Source organism: Aegilops tauschii, chromosome 3 (assembly GCF_002575655.3).
Source record: "Aegilops tauschii subsp. strangulata cultivar AL8/78 chromosome 3, Aet v6.0, whole genome shotgun sequence".
Lineage (NCBI taxonomy): Eukaryota > Viridiplantae > Streptophyta > Magnoliopsida > Poales > Poaceae > Aegilops > Aegilops tauschii.
The window spans coordinates 208,264,439-208,270,910 of NC_053037.3; the positions used below are offsets into that span (position 1 = coordinate 208,264,439).

Genomic DNA, 6,472 nt, shown 5'->3' on the forward strand with positions numbered 1-6,472 from the left:
CTTAAAGACTCAATCCGATAAGATAACTTCAAAGGGAAAACTCAATCCATTACAAGAGAGTAGAGGGGGAGAAACATCATAAGGTCCAACTATAATAGCAAAGCTCGCGATACATCAAGATCGTGCCAAAATCAAGAACACGAGAGAGAGAGAGAGATCAAACACATAGCTACTGGTACATACCCTCAGCCCCGAGGGTGAACTACTCCCTCCTCGTCATGGAGAGCGCCGGGATGATGAAGATGGCCATCGGAGAGGGATCCCCCCTCCGGCAGGGTGCCGGAACGGGTCTAGATTGGTTTTCCGTGGCTACAGAGGCTTGCGGCGGCGGAACTCCCAATCTATTGTGTTCGCCGATGTTTTTAGGGTACATTTACATATATAGGCGAAAGAAGTCGGTCAGGGGAGCCACGAGGGGCCCACGAGGGTGGGGGCACGCCCAGGGGGTAGGGCGCGCCTCCCTGAAGCTTCCCTGACGTCTACTCCAAGTCTCCTGGATTGCTTCCGTTCCAAAAATAACTCTCCTGAAGGTTTCATTCCGTTTGGACTCCGTTTGATATTCATTTTCTTCGAAACACTGAAATAGGCAAGAAAACAGCAATTTGGGTTGGGCCTCCGGTTAATAGGTTAGTCCCAAAAATAATATAGAAATGTTTAGTAAAGCCCATAAACATCCTAATCAGAAAATATAATAGCATGAATACTTCATAAATTATAGATACGTTGAAGACGTATCAAAATGCAACATGAATATATGCATCATATATCATCGGAAATAACTGGGTCAACTATATCCACACTAAGCATAAACATCACAACTCATGACACTTCTCTAGTTATGATTAATCATCACTTTAAACAGAATCTTTACATAGGAAATTTATCATTTTTCTCCTCCAAGAAAATAACTCAAAATAATTACTTATATCCATAACCATATTACTTCTTCATAACAACTATTTCTTCTAGTTATTTAACCAACTTAGTTAGCTTCAAACTTCTTTAAACTAAGCATATGAACTTAAACAAGCAACCAAGAGAATATAAATAATATAATAGTGATTTAAATGCATGGATTAAATCATCAATTCAAGTTGAAAATCAACAATATTGTAATGGCACCATGAAAATGTTGCTCTGGCTTGCCTTAGTGCAGATGAGGTTCACAATCCTCCTGGTGATCCTCAAGACAAGCTTCACTTTCTGAAAATAATTATAAAGACCAAATGAAAACATCAAGAACCCTTGTGAAATTCACCAGCAAATCTAGACAGCAGAGAAAAATCTCATTTTTGGTGAGCTGCTAGATTTCTTCATAAAGAACACAATGCAAAAATAATCAATTCATTTCGACTTATGGTTAAAAAGTTTTTGTTGTTTGAAGCTCTCTGGACAGAATTAAATTTGAATTTAAATAAAACAGAACTGAGGGGGGGTGACGTCAAAGGCGTAAACCTCGCGGGCGCCAACACTCGTACCGCTTCGCGCGCGTACAGAGTGGCTGACTAGCGGGCCCCGCTAGTCAGGTGAGAGGGAGGGGGAGAGGGAAACAATGGACGGCGCGGCTTTGCCGGAGCACACGCCGGCGAGGAGAGCTTCTTGGCTAGAACGAGAGGGAGGGATCAAAAGAGAAGATGGAGGCGCACCTGCCCGTGCCCGTAGATTAGCTAGGGGTGGTCGGACGGCATCAGAAACAGCCTCTCTAGCGGTGACAGGAAGTAGAGGTCGCCGGAGATGAAGACGACGGCGACCAGAGGCGACACCAGGGGCTCCAACCGGGCGGAACGGCACCACCGAGGCACGGCGGAGGTCCTGGAAGGGTGGCCCGGGCCTGGGAGGGGCTGGAGCCGCGGAGACGACCCGAGGGGATCGCCAGCGAGCTCGAGCTCGGGGATGGCAGCCCGCGGCCTGCTCGGCCGGGATACGGCTTTCTACAAGATTGTGGAGTGTGTGGGAGGAGTGGAAGATGCTCGAGGAGGCTGGGGAGGGCTCTATTTATAGCCGAGCCTCGAGAGGGGATCGGGCTCTGCCGGAGGACACCTGGACATGGCACCCGGCGACGAACGGTGTTAGTGAGTGAGGGGGAAGGCAACGCAGCTCACGCGGGAAACTGTGGGCGAGCGGAGACGAGCACAGGCGCGAGAGGGTGGTGACGAACACAGTGCGCAGCGCACTGTTGCCTTGGCCGGACCGCGCCCTTGCTCGCTGCGGCGAGCTCCAGCGTCGGCGAGCACTAGGAGGGAGTTAAGAAGATCGGGACAATGATTGTGGCGAGGTTGGGCAAGTTTAGGCAGTCGGGGAAGCGAGCACGCGCGCAACAGAGGCTCGGGCGCATCGCAGAGCGCGTCGGCCGTATGCCACCACGCCTGGACGAACGCGGTCACCGCGTGAACTCTGACCTTAGGCCGACCTAAGCCTAAACTTCATGTCTGGCATGTAGTTCGTGGTAGATTGAGAGGTTACCACGCTTTGGTTTGAGCTCAGACGCAGTAGAATGGATTTCAACTGCCTGGTAAGTTTCTGGTCAGTAACTTTGAGAGCTTACTGTGTTCAAACTACCGAGAGTTGGGATCTGGGCTTTGGAGGTTAGCAACCATCTACTAAGGTGATGATGCACAAGAAAAATCAGCCACAATAGAGCAAGTAAAATGGTAGTTGCTTTAGAAACTACCATTTCTGTCCAGAACATAAAATATGTTCTGTAGCAAAAATATTCCAAAAAGTAATGAATTTTTTTTGCTGAGGAAGGTGCCCTAGGGTTCAAAGAATATTTGGGAATTTTGTCAGATTTTTGTGGGCAAGAAAAATTGGGGTTGCTTTGGAGCACATTGAGCTAGCTAGGGTTTAAGAGAGGGAAATGAATATTTTTCATTTAAGAAAAATATTCAAATTATTATTTTGAGGTGAACCAGAGAGAAAATGATAGTTAGAGAGGGAAATGTGGCACTTGGGTGAAATTCAAGGGGTACCCAAGTGTTTAAGTCCATCTGAAAAGATTCAAAACTCCAAATTTCAAAACCAAACCAACTGAAAATCAGGCAAAGAGAAGAGGGCAAAAACCAGGCTGTCACACTTATTTGAAGGGAGTTGGTTCTAGATTTGAACGATTCCATGAATAAGTACAAGTGAGGAATCTAACTAGTTATGAAGCATAAGTGAACATACTTTGCAAGATATGAGATTCAGAAAGAGACATATCCACATTTGGAAGTGTAGAAACCACTTTTAGTTGAAGTGGATGGATTTGACAGATCAAAAAGACTATAAAAAGTGAGATTTATTTACCATAGACGAGCTGCTAGACGAGGAAGAAGGGAGGCCAAGAAGTCCAATCTCCCGCGCCCTAACTTGGCGGCGGAAGACACCTACAGTAGCGGCGGAGAAGACGAGGTCCGCTGCCGGCGTGAGGACGGTGTCGAAGAGGTCGCGATAGCTAAGCGCTTCGTCTCCGACGTCGACATGAGCTAGCGGTGGCGCTAGGGTTTGAGCGAGATGGCGAGGTGGAAGAGGAGATAATGACCACGCTGGATGTGTATTTATAAGGTGAAGGGCTGCACAACGCAATTAAGCAGGTGCCCCTGGCGGTTCACATCTGAAGGACACGTGGCATGCATGCAACTTATTGGAAGTTGTTCCATGTTCCCACGCACGCCTGGTTTGTTGGGTGGTCGTTCCGGCTTCTCTAGGGAAAAAAGATATAGCATTAAAAGCAGGTTTAAATGTGTGTCTCTATATCTTCAGCTGACAAGGACGTAGTGAAGACATTTAACACGTTTTAATAGAATGCATATGACTAGATAGACAGAATTTGAGGAAGAAGCACAGAAGGGGTTAGGGTCTGATCACATTCACTTAGTTCAGAAAATGGCAAGTTTGAAGACATAGCTATAAGTGAATGCTGTAGAGGACAGAACACGCATACACACGTATATTAGTAACCCAGGGTGAATAATTACTTATTCTTCACCCCGGTCGATCGACCCAGCCACGGTACTGCTTGGCCAGGTTCCAACCGATGTAAATATATACCAATACTGATGTAAGATTACCTTGACGCTGGGAGGAGCCATCCCACTCCTCGATACCTTCGCTAATTAGGTGCTCACCTACGAGCGGTTTCTACTTTGAACGAGGAGGGCGCGGTGAGTGGTGGGGCTCGACGGCGTGATGCTCGACGGAGATTGTTGCCGCCCCTGTCCTCCTCTCCCCGTACACCAATTAGGAGGTGACAGTGGCTGCGTCCGCCGCGGTGGAAGGGCGGAGGGGACGACAATTTGAGCTGCGGCGACCGGCACCGCTGGCCACTGCAAAATCCAGCCCTACAGTAACGGAGAAGCCTCTAGCGACAAGAACACGGTGGTGACTGCCATCCTCCGTATGGTCTACTCTCTCCCTAACCTAGTATTTTTTCTCCTTGGTCTGGTTCTCCCGTGATTTCTTCCTTCTTGGAGATTGATGCGTACAAATTGGATTGTAAAAGTTCCTCCTCCGTCTATTTACACGCCTACACGCTTATGCTTTCTAAGCTCTGAGATTGACAGAAATTTAATTAGCTAAACTCTGGACAATGGGATGTTGCAAAGGAACTGCTGATGAGGGAGATTAGAAGAAGCTGGACGGGAATGGGCTTTTTATCAAACAAGAAGAGAAGTAGTACAAGGCTCCTGAGGAGAAAACACAAGGTTATCTTCTTCGATCCAGCCAAATATGGTAGCTCTGTCTCTTCTCTGGTTTAGATTATTCGTCCCTTCCTTTCTTTGAGCTCCACTGTTTTTGGATGAACTGGACTAGCCCCTCTTTAATCAATTAATTTCTCATGGAAAGAAGGTAACGTTAGAAGATAATTGGAGCGTGCTTAATTAGTTGTTCCTCTTTTCTGATGGGGGCTGCATCATTTTTCTTTATGAGAGAACCCCTATTCCAGTGTAGGCTCTCTACTTGCTATTGGAGAGAAAGAAATTAAGTAGGACTAATTAAGCATGATGACATGTCTACCTATATTTAATTAAACATGATGGGTTGCTTCCATGTAATTTGTAGTTATTAGGTTGGATGATGATTTACTCATATAATTAGTTGTTGTACTTTGCTAGTTTTTCATTTCTCATTTGGTAACAGGATAAATTAAGCTCCAAGTATATGTATCAAAAGATAAAGAAACATTAATGCTCCACAACTTATAGAGAAATATGCATGTGACTGCCTGAATGCTTGATGCTGTTTGAGACTGGCAAAAGCTAGCTAGCATACATATAGTCAAAAAGGGTCATATCATCTAGAACAAAAGGTAGGCATGATGCTCAGTGTCTTTCTTTAATTGATACTAATTAATTCTGAAGCTGCAGAGGTGTCATTCCTTTGTTTTGATTGCCTAATGATTCCTTCCTGTCCTCATTTGATATCCAAGCTGCTGAGGAGACACATACATACTAATTAATTCTGAAGCTATAGAGGTATCCTTATTCGTGGTAAGAATTTAGTATGCGTAGCACATGGATGTATGCTTGCACTGATGTATGCCTATTTAGAACAGGGAATGAATGAGCAAATACTCCAACTGCCTATGTACGTGTTGCTTCTGATTCTAGTTTTCTGACATTGATTTACGACATGTGGTGTGAATTATTATGCAGACAATCATCGTACCTAACGTGTTGATGTGCACATTGTAAGGAAACCGAAGAAGTTTCTTTGGGCAGATGCACAACAAAGCAATGCCACGTAGCCGGAACTTCTGACTAATGCTTTGCCTTTCTCCTTGTCAATTTTTTCCATATCCTATTTTGGATGCTTCTTACTGAATACAGCTGCCATTTCAGATATGAACTATTCACCATTGGGACGAGAAATCCATAGCTTCTGCAGTTCTATCTGGATAAGGCATTTTGAAAGGAAACAACAGTCTATCATTGAAGTGTTGTGCAACGGAAATAGTTCAGACTGCCTCATGTAGTTTGTTACACAAATTAACTAATTTTTTTTTGCAAATGAGGCCACGGTAGTAGTTCTTATGGACAAATGTGTGTGTGGCGGCATCTATTTTAGACCCCTTTGTGTTCCCAGCTTTTTGGAGTCACCGGGACATGCCTTTTGTGTCAGGATTCATATTTTATGATGGCGCCTAGATTTCTTCCGTGACACAATGTATTTGTCACCTAGAATTTTTATCTGGCATAATGTATTTTACATTCCATTTATTTTTTGAGTTGAATTTTACATTCAAATTACTAGACTTTGTGTTATGGTATTATCGTATACGCCGGCATTTTAACTTTACATCAAGTCCCAGTTTTGTTCAAGTCAATTCCAAGCAACAACGCTAAAGTAACTGATATTCTTGTTTCACGTCAGCATTCCTATACTTCGTAAAAAAATTGAGAAAAAACTTCGTAATTTCTGAAGCCAGTGGTATACAAAAGGGTTAATAAGTCAAATGTGTTCCTACTTTATTTGGTCCTTCAAATTTTTTGAG

General features: G+C 44.5%; 1 long non-coding RNA gene across 1 annotated transcript; it reads left to right on the forward strand.

The window, feature by feature from the left end:
- Nucleotides 1-4,065: 4,065 nt before the first annotated feature.
- On the forward strand, nucleotides 4,066-6,211 carry LOC120976641 (uncharacterized). The gene is made up of 2 exons (XR_006672067.2): nucleotides 4,066-4,375; nucleotides 4,584-6,211. It is a non-coding gene; the product is annotated as an uncharacterized lncRNA (long non-coding RNA).
- Nucleotides 6,212-6,472: the final 261 nt, after the last annotated feature.